Source organism: Pangasianodon hypophthalmus, chromosome 1 (assembly GCF_027358585.1).
Source record: "Pangasianodon hypophthalmus isolate fPanHyp1 chromosome 1, fPanHyp1.pri, whole genome shotgun sequence".
NCBI lineage: Eukaryota > Metazoa > Chordata > Actinopteri > Siluriformes > Pangasiidae > Pangasianodon > Pangasianodon hypophthalmus.
In genome coordinates, this window is record NC_069710.1 from 2,464,106 (window position 1) to 2,481,230 (window position 17,125).

Sequence of the window (17,125 nt, forward strand, 5' to 3'; positions counted from 1 at the left end):
TAAGATAAATGACTAAATAATAATAAGCTGATACTTTGGCAGCAAATGCATACAATTTCTCATGACAGCCTGAGAAGTGGAAAATTCAGAATAGTTCAGTTTGGCTTGAGAGTTAAGATTAACTTTTTTGGACTGCATTAATATACAATTCAACAAAATGGCCCTTGCTTGTTAGACTTAAAAATGTGGGCTTTTTGTGATTGTGGTGATAAATTGATTAGTATGACTGTATTAGCAGGAGATATTAATTTAAGCCTTTTAACTGCATTGATACACTTCTGAAAAGAAAAACACATTCTTACACATTTAAAGTGCTTTGAACAGTTTTGACCAAGATCATATCCACCTTGGAATATTCCAGATTTGTATTCCTGGTGTGTGGCTTCCATGTGTGGCTTTTTGTTCCCTCCCTGCACATGATGCTTCTGGTCCGACTGGCTCAAGGCTCTGGGTGTAGAACAAGAACCCAATTCTAACATCCCCACCCTCCCTCTGCACTCTCCTCCTCCCCCCACCCCCATGTGTCACATTGATAGATTAAGCCTAAATAAACTAATTTGTCATTCAATTAACACACTCACCATAATGTAATGCAGCTTGCGAAGTAATCTATGCATGGAGTTGGACAAAGGAGGGAGAGGAGAGGGATTTCACCTATTAAAACATCACTTAGGAGAAAAGCCCGCCCCAGCGGCATGGCCGAGTGCACACATCAACGCTCGCAGTTTCACGCAAAGCTGACTCTCAGTGATGTGAATTTCTTTTATTGTTATCATTAGTCTGATTAATCTGTTTTGTTCAGGCTGAGTCATACAGTTAGGAGGCAGTGGTGTATGAGCTTCATCTGTTCTGACTTAGTGCCCAACCCTCTGCCCTGCTCGGGGAAAATATGAAGTTGTTGTGCATTTGTATTTTAAAGGGAATATTCTGAAGGCACTCTGGGGCAGGTTCTAATGAATTTGAATGAGTGGCCCAATTTATTTTCCATGTTTTATTTATTTTCTCTGCTTTTCTCCTGTAAATTGAATCGAATCCTCCAATGCATGTATTAGTCATGAGTAATATATTGGCCTGCTCTTCAGATGGCGCTTGTGTTATGAAGATGTTCATTATTGATTTTCTCTTTTTTTCACTCTTTTTTCCTCCCTTGCTCTGTATTCTTAGAGGCCAGTGTTTAAGACAACAAAAGAGGTTCCATGTAATTTTGTGCTTAGTTATTCGATGAACTAGACTGAACTAGAGGCTGCACAGCTTTCTTAAAGAGAGTGACAAGAGATCCACGACAGGGTGACTGTGACCTTTAGCTCTGTGCCCTCCTCTCCATTCCCCTACACTCCCGTTTAATAGACTGCACTTTACTCTGCCCTGCAGCCTACGTTCTTCTGGTTGACTTATTACACCAAGTCAGTCAGAGAGTTATTTTCCTCCTTGTACCGCATAGCTGAAATACTCGACTTTCATCGGGGTGACTAGAGCGCCTCATCGCAGAGATAACAGACGGTGTGAACCTGGCACATGCTGTACCAGTCAGTATCTCTCTCTCTTTAACTGTGATTTTTTTGGTATAATTTGGATAAACTGAATCATCCATTGTCCAGAAGGCCATAGAACCATAGCTAACTAACTGTCCACATTAGACATATGAAGATTTATCTCTTGAGTTTTCAAATTATTTTAACTGTATTATGCACTTGTGCTTTTATCTAGTATGTCTTCCTAATAATCGTCATCCATTCATATATGTGGCTGTAGAGGAATAGCAGAAAATGTTTTTTTGAACTGTAATTTATATCTTCAGGTGGCACGGTGGGGCTCTCTGGAGGCTCCGGTTTCCTTCCACCTCCTAAAAAACATGCTGGTAGGGGAACTTTAAATCTACACTTAGGGGTGACTCTAAATTACCCCTAGGTGTAAATGAGTGTGTGAATGTGTGTAGATGGTGGTCTGGTATGGACTGGCATCCCATCCAGAGTGTATTTCTTCTTAGATTGGCTCTGGATCCACCACAACTCTGACCAGGATAAAACCTACTGAATCAGATGAATAAATTAATTATATCTATAAATAAAAAATGTTTTAAAAATGTTTTTTAAATTTTGGACATAGAACTTGAGTTGGAGTTTGTTGATAAGTCATTCCCAATCCAGTAGATGAAGCTCCTGAGCCAGTCTACAGTGTGTGTGTGTGTGTGTGTGTGTGTGTGTGTGTGTGTGTGAGTAAGAAATGGCAGCAGTGTCAGCATGGTGTGTGCTGTTTTTAAATGCCGTGCTAGCAGTTATTATTTTTGTTTGTATACCTACCCACAATATTTTCTAAGAAATTTAGTTGGTTTCATTTCCCAAAAGATGAACATATAAAATAAACATATAAATATAAGTTAGTGGCCTAATTTAAACCCCAGTGACCCTGAAAAGGCAGTTAGTGAGTACCGCTGCCTGTTCACATTAATTACCATGATCTATGTCCTGCAAGCTTCATACTTGTGCTCGAGCCCCATCACGTGAAAATAAAAACCTTTCTGGGAAGCTTTCTGGAAAAAAGAATAGTGAGCCTATTTATATCTGTATTCGTGTTCATTTTAAACATATTATTTGTTTATTCAGAATAATATATTTATATTAGGTTGCAATCCCTATAGTTAAGGTGGAGGAACTGTGGTTCTCCAGCAGCCCTGTTCATTTTCTGGTGTTTCCAGGGGCATATGGTTCCCAAAAAAAAAAAAAAAAAAAACCAAACAAATTCTGGTTCAAATCTGAATACAGATAAAAATTAAAATTTGTATTACTAAACAGATAGTGATATTGCATTACAAACCTAGTGTGTGACCCCAGCCACACTAACCACAACCTGCTCACTCCGCTTCCTTCTGGCAGACGACAGCACAGCATCAATACTCACACAAACAGAGACATTTTTCCCACAAGTCATAAGACTATTGAACAACAGCACGCTGTTATTGCCAGACGTTAATTGCATTGCATATCTCTGTACTGTAGTGCGCAGACTGCACTCGACACTTTACCCAAAGTTTACATTTGATATCACTTGCTTTCTGTGTGTGATTACTTCAGTCGTAACATAAATAGACCTAGTTTTACAGGTTTATAGTGTTTATTCAAAGCAACAGGTGCTTGTGGTGTCTTATGAAGCATATTGTAACCTACTGGATATTGTAACCCCCGATGTGGACTTTTAAACTCATAGAAACGGTGTGGTTTGGAATTTTTCTATCATTATGTCTCACAGTTGGGCTAGCACCAGCGTCATTCTTGATTGTGTGTGTGGGTGTGTGTGTGTGTGTGTGTGTGTGTGTGTGTGTGTGTGGTTTATTGCTGTTATATTGGGAGGGAAAGCATTTGGGTTGGGCCTGGAGACATTTAGGTCATTTCACGCTGTTGCATGGGTTTTCTGGAAGGCAATCAGGGTGGATGTGAATGAGGCTTCACACATGCACTCTTTCATGGGCAGCCAAATAGGCTCCATGTGGCAGGGAAATTTTTTGGGAAGACAATATCCCATAGGCATCGGAGTACAATATTACTCACCCACAGGAATTCAGATTAACCGCAATATTGGCCAAATTACACAGAGTGTTTGAGATGGAGCAAAGGGAAAAGGATGAATGATGAACAGGAAAATCCCATAATATGTGTTCTAGTTGGATTCATGTCTGTTACAGCATTTTTCATGAATTCTGATGGTGTAAGGTATCTATTCTTATTAGTAATGAATGTTCTTCAGTGTAAATGTTGAGTATAAACCTTTGAGAAACGATCAGCCAATCAGCAGTGAGGTACATAAAATCATGCAGGTACAGGTCAAGAGGTGTAGGTATTGCTCACATCAGAAGGGGAAGAAATGTGATCTTAGTAACTTTGACAGTGGCATGGTTGTTGGTGCCAGAGGGGCTGGTTTGAGGATTTCAGAAACTGCTGATCTCCTGGGATTTTCACACACAACAGCCTTTATAGTTTACACAGAGTGGTACAAAAAAAAAAAAAAAAAAATTCAGTGAGCAGCAGTTCTGCCGGCAGAAACACATCATTGCTGAGAAATTTCAGAGGAGAATGTCCAGTTTTTGACCTGACATGAAGTCTACTTGACTCAAATAATCACTCTTTACAACTGTGGTGAGCAGAAAAGCATCTCAGAGTGCCCAATATGTCGAACCTTGAGTTGGATGGGCGAAGCACTGCATCAGATTCCACTCCTGTCAGACTGCAATTTTTTCAATGAAAATTTGAAGTTGAAGTTTAGAACAAGTCAATAATTTATTTTTTAAGCTGAAAATACCAGGGAGTTGGTTGCCAGCCACAGGTTGGAAGCCACCCAAAGTATATACTTAGATATTACAAGGTAATATATGATGATTTAGGAAGATAGTATTAATTTCCTGAGTAAAAAGACAGCAAACATTACAGGAGAATATTAAGCATATGAATTACTTCAGATAAGATCTGAGCTTCTGGAAAATCACCATCAGATTCTGCATCTTTACCACTTGATCATTATACATTATACAGCTCTCTACTACCGGTAAACATCCCCATGTCATCCCAACAAGCTCGTGAGCTCTATGCATTTTATTATGGTTAGCTGAAGTTTTTAGTCTGTACCCACACACTATGTGTTTCTTTCTGAGCAGATACTCCGTGTTTGCCTTGTTTCTTTGTTGCCGATTATTTTTACCTGGTAAACAAGCTTACATGCAATGTGATTTTTAAACTGGAATTTTCCATCTTTTCCTACTTTCATGGCATATCTCAAGAATACATAAAAGCTTTATTCATTCTTTCTACCACTTTTTTCCTCTATTACATTAATTTCTCTAATATCCTTATTTATTTAGAATTAATCAGGAAAACAGTCATCAGCAATTGTATATTGCATATGCACTATGACGTTTCCATTTTCACCTTGAAGGATATAGGAGTCTGAACGTATCTTCCCTTTCAAGGAAGAAGTGTGCAGCTCTTAACTTCCTTCCATAACCTTCTTCTGTGGATTTGTGCTGTATCTTAAATTGTTTACTTCTCTGCCAACCATGCAGACAGATCTTGGCAGGCAGGACCAGGGATCCTATGCACTACTACAGGAAACAGGCCTGAATGGATGCAAGACAGCTACAGAAAAACGTGTTCATGTGATAGAGTTATTGGCCCTTGCATGGGATATGATGGTTGTATCCCATAAGGATAATCCCGTAGAGAATGACAAGAAATGCAGTGCATGGATTCAGTGTTGTTGAATGTTCATAATTCATAGTAATGATGCCTGTGTCTTGACAAGCTCTGAGGACGTTCCATTTATTAGGGTGAATTAGTCAGAGTAAGTGCCGAATGGGGGAAAAGTGCTTAGTCACATAGGGCACCTCCAAACTTCTGGAGTCAATGAACGACCTTATGTGAAGCAGAAGGAGACCCCTGCAGCAAACTTGGAGACAGGTGATCAGTCAGCCCTATGCTGGTGCTCATGCCCTGGCAGAGCACACAGAGAAATACTGACACGCTAGAGGACAGACACTCACACATGCTGGCCTTCCTTCTGCTTCATTCGTCACACAAAGCAAGCACTCTGCTAATTCATCATGTGTGTTATTTCCCTGCACAGAACTTAAATCTGTTGCACCTGCAGGGGGAAGTGGAGCAATTGAACAGCTTAACCAGTAAAAAATGAATGCACTTTAGCCCATCTCATCACAGGTCTGGTCTTTTTGCTCCCATTTGGCTTTAGTTTGTATTTTCTCATTAGCCCATAAAGCAGATTAATTGATTATGTCTTGAAACATTGTCATATAACTTATTCTGCTGATGTCACAAGTTAGGATATATATTAAGTGAAGTTGATAGATAACTCCCATCTCTCATGGAACTATATTAGTTGATTTCGCATCTTTTTTTTTGTCATTTTACATACAGCAGTTTAGAAAAAGTCTAACAATATATTAAAACATAGTCTAGCATGAGGTATTCTCTTATACGTGCCTCACCTTCAGCATTAGCTTGTTGCATTACTGTATATATTTGTGTCAAATAATTGTTCAGCTTATTCACCATGACCTACTTCATTTATGACAATATAGGTAATATTACAAGACCACTTTAGGACCTTGATGAAAGAACTATTCAGGTTTTGCTTGTCCATTGGGCTGCTTATGCTACCTACAATATTTGGAATTTGCAATATCTGGATCATTTCAAACAATAATAGCTACACTCACAGACATAAGGGTAGTACTCTGTACCTTTACTCGTCACTGGAGTACACCTTTTGTACCTTAAGTATCATTTACCTAGGAAGGTGAATACTGTGTACCTTTAAAGCTTTACCTTAAAAACTAATGATGGTCCATTCATGTAAATGTACAGAAAGTGTACCCTTTGGGTAGCACCCCAGCAACAAGGAAAGGTGCAATTTTTTTTTCCTTCCCTGAGAGTGTACTGCAGTAGGAATATCACAGCCTGCATGTTGTCACCTGTTATCTCTCGCTTTTGATACTCTGCTATGGCACATAAACACATACATTTCCCACAGAAATAAATTCAAAATCCTAAACAGGACCAGGTATTTCCAATTTTCAAGTGTTGTAAGAGCCATAGTTGACTATAAGAAAAAACATTCGAACAGGAATACAGTTATTCTGTACATATTCTTTTATTTAATCCACATTTAAATTTCATCTTCAATTAAAAATAACTCAAATTATTCACATTTATTACTTTGTCAATGAACTTGAATTTCCCTGTTAGTCCTAAGATTTTTGATCATTTGTATCATTTCTCAGTGGCTTTTAAACCATGCACCTCACGCAGAGTGATTTTAGTAGATGTTCCCAGACGCAGTTTGCATGATTAGCTACAGCCTTAGCAAATTAAACGTTAATGTCAGACGCTTTGCCAGCACATATTGCAGTCGCATCAAGTCTCCATTGCATAAAGTTACATCAGAGGTTTGGGATGTTCTTTATGTAGTTCTTAAATTATATTTGTTATTATACATTATATTAGCTCTATAAAATTCTCATTCGGCAAAATTGCACATAGCCAACCTATGAACAGTCTTCATTAACATTGCCTTTAATGGACTAAAGGTATTTAGTGTGTTTTTGGATGTTTTGGCTGTAAAAATGCTTACCAATCAATTACATTAGGACATTTGAGTCAAACTCACTAGGTCATATCAAAGATATGTTATGAATGGAGTGACATTTAGTGGCATTATTATTTACCTAGCATTGCAGCAAGATGTTTAAGGAGTCAGTGCTATTCATAAAAAGACAACACATCTATGAAATATCACCACAGATTTCCACTTCCATTTTGTAAGTCTCTGGTTGTTGATTTTGAGTAATACTAGCTATAGCTAGTAATTCTTGTCTTCATTGTTACTTTACTAATGCTATCTCAAGTATTACTTAACATCAACAATGAGAGAAGAATTTCCATGAATGAATGTGACAGGAAATACGTCATGGGAATTTGAGTTGACCAACATTAGGAGGAAAAATTGACTCTAATGCTTAAAATCCAGTTTTCTTGCTTACAATAAATAGATTCTTGCTTACAATAAACTCTTATTAAAGGGTTAATGTAGGAGTTTAGCACTATAGCAGAGTGCTTCAAGTAGAATGTCTTTAAAAAGCTAACAATCCATAACTATCCAAAAAAAACATTGAAACTCTTCTTTCTAAGAATGTACAAGAACCTGAGTAATGCAATAGGAAATAGTCTTGATGACTCCAAAGCCTCCATTGAGAAGTGTTTTGCGGCAGGTTTTTCTTCACATTATGACAGGTTTTTCTCTGTCATACGTCTGCTTGAAAGAGTCAGATGTGTAGTGATAACCTGATCAGTAGTGATGAACGCTACCCTGCACGGCTAGATTTACAGCTCTCCAAGCACAGCGTGGGTGAGCTGGCAGGTGTGGGACATCTGAAAATGAGGCCAGGTTATGAGTTTGGCTGAGGCTAATCCAGACCTCTGCACACAGCAGGAGCAATGAGTGCAGCTCAGCGTGATTCATGATGGCTACTCACAGTTCAGTCACTTTCTGGTTGTTCCGGGGTGTTTTAATTAAACACCTTCAGAAATCACCCACGCTAAAGTGAGCCCAACCCTGAAAATCCTAGAAACATGAAGAAGGGAGAGGCAGTCTTGTCAGTTGCAGCCAAGGCCTCAGGGTGAAGCCAGCCTCTCAGTGCTTGATGAATGAGCTGCTTTACGATAGAACGTTTCAGGGCTTTCTTGTGCTCTCCTCCAGCTAGCTGCCAGCATTGTCCCCCACCCCCCAATTTGAAATCTGATTTATGCATCTGTTCCCCTTGTTCCTGTGTGCACTACTAGAGGAATGTAACCACACACTTAATGTAACAGTCCCAGTTGCGCAATGCAACACACAGTCAGGGTGCCACTAAACCTAATGTGCTCTTAAATCACTTCTTACCTAATCCATTCTGACAGGGTTAAATTTTTTGCTAATTGTTACATGATTAAATTACCAGATCTAAACTAGCATTAAACTAGGCTGCTCTGTCTTTGTGCCTTGATAGAGCCATTTCTGTGCCGTCCCAACGGTGGCTCCTCAGATATTTATTGTGCTTGGCATTCCTGACATGAGCCTTAAATCTTTTCCTCCTTCCCTTTAACTCTTCATCTTTCTCCTGTCACTCTGTCTCAGCTCTGCCATACTGTCTCTCAATTGCTCATCCTCACTTTTCACATAACCACTCTAATGCCTTCAGGCTAACAGCATGTCCTGTTTTATATTATTCCTACTGAGGCAAGGTTTGCACCTAATATTTCTCATTAAAATAGATCTTGGGACTTAAGGTTTAAAGGGATAGAAGTGTTGGTTTCTTGTACACAGTGTTTCTATATTATCCTGAAGATAAGAAGAAGGAAAGATCTACATCCTGAAGTAAAAAAAAAAAAAAAAAAAAAATCAGGAAAAATGAATATAAGAGTAATCACCTTAAAGTATCATCACCTTAAAGTAAAAACCTTGTTTTCCTGTGACCTCCCCTTTCCTTTGTAAAAAATGTTTTGGCATCAACTCAAGATTACACAAGAACCTAATTGGCTGTGGTGATTTTGCTTAGTTCATAATAAAAGCATTCTGATTCTTGATTATCACACTTTGGGTAATTTGTGGAATAAAAGAGCTCTGGAGATGTGTGTGAATAGATGTGTATGAAAAGCAAAATCTCAGACCACATTTAAAAGTTTTAGGTAGAATGAAAAAAATGGTACCTCTTGTGAAAACCCAGTACATCTAAAGAACGCTATTCTCGCAGTAAAGCACAGTGCTAGCAGCTCATCGCTCATCACTGAGACTGGGACATTTGTCAGAACTGAAGGAAAGATGAGCTCTGAGGTAAATTAGAATATTTTTCAAAGAAGCTTGCAACCGTCTGAAGAGAACTTGGGAAAAGGTGGAAAATTTGTGGATGGTACAACTTTCAAAATCATAACAGAACAAAACTTGAGGGTATACTGGCTGAAGGACAGGAATGTGGATGTCCTTGATTGATCGAATCAGAGCCCTGATATAAAGCCAATGAAAATCTTGCAATTCTTTATTTTTGTAATGGGAGACACCACATAGCACAACATACTGATTTTACCTGCTCCATTCTTATTTATATTATGGATTATTAAATTAGTTATTAATTATTGTTTATTATTTTTATGCTCAAACACATATAGCTATTAGTAACCATTTTGACAATCCTTAATACATATTTCATGATGCACAATACGGCAATTTCCAATTTTCCTAGTGTACAGACACAATACATGTACACAGATTACATTCTTCCAGGATACAGTACTTTAGAAAGGTTAAGCAAATACCAGTTAAAATAAATAAATAAATAAAATTAGAAGAACCGCTCTTCTTTATCTGGATGCAAAGGTATCATTTTTAAAATGCAAATACTATTACTCTATACGATGTTTATGCCTACAATCTCAACACCTACAGTGTATGCCACTGGGTCCAGAGGTGAATCAATATTAAAGTGGCATATAATCCTTTATGAATATCTTCCCAATGTGGATCCAGTTTAGGACAAGGCCAAATGAATGCTGTCCCCAATCAGTCAACATTACCTTCTACACACAAAGGTTTTTTTTGTCGTTTTGTTTCGTTGATCCTTTTTTATGTCTAAATAAAGTTGTACAAAAATATCTCATTTTCAGATTTTATTTAACTACGGATCATGTCCTAGGGTCATGTCCTTGTTCCCTTTATTGTATCCTGGTTTTCAATTATCATACATTTTCAAGTCCTCCAGTTCTCAGGGTTTTTTTTTTTCTATTTATATCTTTTGTGACTCCTAAATAGAATATTTGTAGGCATTGATATAATTCTGATGTAATTTTTAATACTCTGAATAGCCTTGAAAAAAAAAAACACTGTTCAACTGAAATAAGTAGGCTTTTATGTAATTCCTTTTTTAAATAGTGAAAAAGTACCTCACTTGTTGATAACCCCAAACTATTCTGTAAGAGAATTTCACTACCTCTCCATCAAATAATTCTTCTCATACAGAAAGTTTCATCTTAGTACATTCAAATCTGTATTCTCTGCAATTCTCCTTTCTCCTATAAAGGTGCTGATGCTGATAAGAATGCATTTTCTTTTTAATAAGCATGGACAAAATCATTATGGTGAACTTTATCCATTTAATTCCTATTCTATGTTTGTAGCAAGTCTAGAAATGCTAATATCACAAAAGCTGCAGAGGGGCTTGAATTTTGAAAACATCTTGTTTCTTTATCATTTTTATCCACGCAATTATATCTCTCAGGTTCGCAGCCCAATTATACAATTATAGGTGATGCAAATTTAGAATCTTCTTCCAGGTTTGGCACAAGAACTCTGACAATTGTTCCCTCTTTATTGTAGTAAATTGGTCATAAATGACAGCTTTTTCTCCTCTCTTACATATCCCACTTTTTTCCCAGGTGTTACTATTTATCCAATGTGCTCACATCTCTATGAAGTATGTGGCTAAGTACTTGGCAGTCTCTCAACCTGATCTTGACAACCTCTATCTAGTTCACCTTACATTCTGCCATGGTTCTTATCCCAGGAAGATGTGATGTCCTGCAATGTCTCACTGCCCTCTTGCTAGAGTTTCTTCAGTTATCTGAACAACTTTGATTTGATCTCCCTTAAGATAGCGTTGGAGGGTTGAGCTGTCTGCTTTTTTCCCCACAATATTCCGTGCTTCTTTCGTTTATTGGACACAGCCATTATTGTATAAAAAGTCTATGCTAATTTGGGATTTATTTAATTTGCATTAATCTGAGTATTTTGCTAGTCTGTAAGGGTTTTAGGCTGCTGGTTGAGCCATGACATCATATTCACCATTTAAAATCTTGGACTTGTTTGCATTCTATGAAGTGTTATCATTAACTGAACTTGAAAAAATCTGTAAAGAGGAATGGGTGGTTATATGCACAGTTGCTGGAAATGAACTTCAATTAATAAAATAAAATAAACTCAGAAGGGTGAGTTAGCTACTTTTTAAGTTAGTTACTTTTTAAGTTATAAAAGTTATCTAATTCATTTCACCTCCATTTGTGATGTTATTTTTTTGTCCCAGTAACGGAATTGGACATTAAAAATGCAGCTATATTTAATAGCCATGGTAATTTTTTTTATAAAGATCAGCAGTGTTTTATTTATATTTATTTGCCTGCTTTCTTTAGGGTTTAAACTAATAGTTGCAACACAGGATTTCTTTTTAATGAATGGCACTATTTTTCTGCAATCATGAGTCCAAAGAACAACCAAATGGAGAAATAATAATAATAAAATAAAATCCCTCTGGTTACATGAATAAAAGCCATCACTACTGAACTTCCTCCCTGAGGTTTTGGTCAGTTCTATGAAAAAAAGCACGTTGGCATTGATCCTTTTCAGAATAGAACAGCAGCTTGGAGGAAGTTTGTTATTATATGCATTCAAGACCAAAAACAGGAGCTCTTTTAAGGAAATGTCAGTGATGGATAGAGTAACCGTTCTTACTCATAGATGGGAACAGAGAACTGAGAGGTTCTCAGTTTGGGGAAAAAGATATGAAGCTCTATAAGGCAAAGTGAAGCGCATTCTGTGGAAATGCTTACTGTTTGGCTCCTTGCTTTTTGTCTCTCAGGTTGTATTCCTGGTCCAGCTGGAGCACATCTCACAATGCTGGTTTCTCAACAAAGTCTTGAGTCGATCTTTACCTGTTGTCTTTCAGGCTCTGACAGAAATCTGACAGAAGAAGGCAACCCCAGCAATGTTTAGGTCACCTGTCATTTCCTAGAGATTGTACGCAGCAATCAAACGCAACTCAATTTACATTCAGTTTCATCACTCCAGTTCAGTTAGAAAGATGAATTGAGGTATGGTTAATGAAGAAGATAAGTATAATGACATTGATGAAACTGATAATGGTTTTCCTTGCCCTGCTTTGAAAATAGTACTGAACATGATGGGAGCTTTGTAAATTATGATGCAGTGTGTCTGCCTGGAGTGCTTTTATAATTACAGTGGTCTTGGTCGTATTTCTTTCCAATAATATGGCATGAAGGTCCCTGGGGCAGCTGTCAAATATCCACATAACAAATCAGCATGGGGAATCAGCTAAATTTCAATTCTTGCTTACTGGAGAAAAGCATATTTCCTGTTGAATATCAATCCTTTAATATAACCTAACCTTTGAAAAGAAGGTGAAAACAATGCCCACTTATAAACTGGATTAGGATTTTAGTCAGTGCATCTTCTATAGCATTACTAACACATTGTCTAACTATGAAATGTCTGTTTCTATCAGCATCATCAGTAAGTAGGTTGCTGTGCAGTTATTTATTGAGCCACACAAGAAAAATGTTCATAGGGAATTCTGTGAATTACATACTGTATATAGGAAATTTTAATGATATATCAGGGAAAGGATATTTAAGTTAACAACATCCTGTGCTGGAGACTTCCACAGAGTCTCTACCCTGTTGTTAAACCCATCAAGTGGAAAAAAACAGCCCATCATTGTAAAGAGGTCTACTGTTCTGTTTGGTTTGGAAGGATGACCTTACATGTAGCTCTAATAAAGATTAAATTTACTAAAACGACTGCGGAAATTAATATAGCTAGTAGTAATGCATGCTTAGTGAATCTGAGTGTAAGAGTGTAGTATGGCATAGACGTATGGCTTTGTTACTCTAATTGTGGTATTTATTAATTGTAATCTTTTTACTGCTGACAAAGGCATTGCATGTACCCAGAATTCAAACGCAAGTACTTCTTCCTAGCTTCCTTGGCTTGAGCATAATGCATAGTTGTGCAGTTCAGTTATAAGGTTACAGTTGGTCTGTTAGTGCCATTAAAGGTGATATTTATTTTGAGATTCAAAAACCGGCTCAACCCTCAGCTCAGGTTACTGTCTCTGCAGAGATTTGCTTGTTTGTGGGCTTCCTCTGATTTCTTCCCATCTCCCAAAACTTGATTAAATTGTAATCAAGTTTGTGTGCAAATTGTGAGCTAATGTGTGTGTGTGTGTGTGTGTGCATGGTGTCGTATGATGGACTGGCAATCCATTCAGGGTGTATTCCTGCATTATGCCCAGTGTTCCTTTGATAGACTCCAGATCCACCTTAAACCTGACCAGAATAAAGTGGTTACTGAAGATGAATTAACGAATGAAAAACAAGAAGTACCAAAATATAAAATGTTCCTCTTCTTACTCCTACATGCAGTCCAGCTGTGTGTGTGTATTTTCTCAATATCTGCTCTTTACACAATTGGAGTATGTTGTATTTCTCTCTTTGCACCCTCCACCGTTTCCTCTGCATCTTATTCAAGAATGAAGAAGTAGGATCATGGCCTCTGTTCTGCTCTCTTTCCCCTGCTGTTCAGTAATCTGCAGAAGAAAACATATTTCACCAGCCTCATTGCACAGAGGGTATAAATGGGTCCGGCTCTCTTTCCTCACTTGTGTTTAAGAAACGTTGGTGTCTGAGCACCTCATCAAAACACCTAAAAGCCTATAGGGAGCAAGCATTTGAAGCCACCATGGTGGGTGTGAGTATTATGTGCTTTATTTAGGAGTGATGGCTTTCAGTATTTTCCTATTTCCTATAGTGGAAGTCTAGAATAATGTTGTGTGCCATTTGAGATTGTCCCCGTGGCAATAGGTCTTTCTCAATGTTTCCTTTTTCTCAAGAGCTCCTTGAATGTTTTTTTTTATACTGAGGATTTAAATTGTACCTCCACTATTCTGGATGGGTCGTGTATGAGTGATATCATTGCTGGATGTTATTCTGTTAAGATGGCCACAGAGCTTAGAAAGAACAGAAAAGATACTGTAACATATACAATTTAATTCGCTGGGTGAATAATATCAAATGCTGTATATCAAAGGTTAAAAGAAAGTGCAAATGCATGACATGAATAAAAAAACTTCCTGATCAAATCATTCCTTTTTCACATTATGCAATATCTGTGTAGTGTATTTTTGCATGTTGTTTATTGAAGGCCCTGGTTTTGTAAGAATATTGCGTCTTGGTGCGTCTCCTCAGTTGATGGTGCAGTGATACTGCCTTGTTGTCTGATTATTTTAGAGTGTGGAATTTGTAAGTGATTGATGGGGAACCTGGTGCTGGAAAAAGTGGGGACATCCTGGATTAGAACATTATTGTACTGGTAATTGTGTATATTTGCACCATTACAGTAATAGAGGGAAAAAGGTGTCATATTTTTAGCAGTCAGTATATTCTGCTCAAAGTCACAGCGGATCTGGAGCCTATCCTGCAAACACTGGACACAAGATAATTTTGCTGAATTTTCAAAAAATTTGTAAGTAGATCAGTTTTATATGCATTTTAGTACCTTTTGGCTTATACTTGTATTTGTATACTATATATACTTTATAATATACAGTATATAAATTTATATACTGAGTGTAATTTTATTAGCTGAGGTGTTGAATATGGGAATATACAGTATAATATTAATTATAAAGTTGCTGTGAAGGTATGTAAAAGCAGAAAGGCTGTACTGTAGGATGAAGGGTCAACCCCTTTCGTCATGATGGCTCCAGTGCCACTAACATCTCTTATTTGCTTATGGTTAAGGATAAAGCAATGCTAAAGTTAATATTACAATCAAGTTCTCACATCATCAGGGTGCTCTATTCACATGAACATCAGGCTGTATTCACCTCGCTCTCTTTCAGTTCCACTCATCTCTGTCAGTTTCCCTCAGCGCGGTGGTTAAATCGTCCATAACGCATAAACGCTCGTTTATAAAAGCTGACAGATATGGCGGTCGTTTACAGAAATTAATTACCTTCCAGTGTCTGGAGCCCCTCCTGTCAGTCACGCTAGACCAGGCGTGCTTTCCTCCACCAGAGACTCCTCTACCTGCAGGGAGTGTGTGATGTGTGTGTGTGATGTGTGTGTGAGTGTGTGACAGAGGACTCCTGGATGTAATTCAGTACTGGAAATCAGCATTATTTACATTTTTCCTCATCACACTGTAAGGTAAATGAATATGTAAAATCAAATGTGTAAGCCTTTTTTGCTGAATGTTTTCCCAGGACGAATGATGTTCATTAATCTGCTTTTAGTTAATGAAAGAAATCTGCTGTATGGCATCTTTACTCCCAGAAGATAGGTTTAGCTTGGATAGCTTAATGAATACAGCACATCAGAAAATGCCATGTTTCAGCTAATAGATAGTTTGTCCACTGAGTCATTAATAACATAATTAAACTGTAAAATTTTGACAGTAATTTGTCTACATGACAGTGAGTTGCTGTATTATTACAAATAGATGCGTGGTACAATTTGTTATTAAGCTGATCATATACACCCTCATTAACACCACCCTGTCTATCTCTGTGGGATCTTTTGGTGGCACCCCACAAGGGTATCAGAGTCGAAATTCAAAGTTGTTAACCTATGAAAATTTAAAGCTAAAGTGATTCTTTTAAAGCTATGATTGATAACCATTAAAAGATTTTGTGTTATGTATGAATTCATAAAAAGTTGAACAATTAGCATAAATTCTTCAACTCAGCCTCAAGTTTTTTTTTTTTTTCCTAATGAAGGAATCAGCATAAAGCAGTCGATTGTATGGTAAAGTGTGTGCTCTGAAATTCTGAAATGAAGAATGAAGAAAAAGAAACTGCCACATTTAAACTCAACTTGTTTATGTTACAAAGAGCAAATCTTCTAATCATCAATAAAATGTTAAGGTCATATACTGTACATCTCAACTCTAGTACTAAGTAGTACAGTTCATTATGTGATATCTGAAATGAAAGCATCCTATATGGATTATTGGTTTAACCAATAAATATTAATACCCATATGCCTGTTTATATTTTTCATGCCATTTTTTAAGGTGTATTTTGATTGATGTGGACATATTATATATCAAACGAACTGGCTGACTGTCGGTATTATAAACAGGGAAGTATACAATGCAGCTTTGTCTAATGCGATAGCTAATCAGTGTTGTGCTGTTGCTTGTGCAGAGGTGTGGGGATGGAGGAAGGGAAATGACGGTATCTTGATGTTTGAAATTCAATGTGTCTGGTCACTGGGTGAATTTACTATACATTTATTTTAGTGTAGTTGTGTGCAAATATTTTTATAGGCCAAACCAAGCTAAAAATTCCTGCCAGATTTACAAACCTTTTGGTAACACTGATTTTCTTTGTACTTATTTTGTATCATGTTGATAAATGTCACTCACCTGTAAATTACCAAGCACAGTCAAGGCACAGCTGGTTTGTGATTGGTGACACACACAAAGCTCTATAATAGGCGAAGCTCATATAGAGCTGAAAACAGCAAAATGATGACTAAACAGTGAAAGAGCGCCTCTTAAGCGTGGCGTATGCTAAAGCTTCCAGTAATGCCGCTCAGCCACTGCAGTGCAACAGCTACCACAGACACACACTAACCTTTTATAGGGTGCCATTTCTTTTTGTCCTAATTGAATCGCTAGTGTTATTTGTCTTAATTTATGGATTTCTTTTGGATTCTTTCAAGTCATTCATATAAAACTACAACAACATTTTCATTCAATTCAATTCAATTCAATTTCATTCAAAAGTGCAAATGAGTGA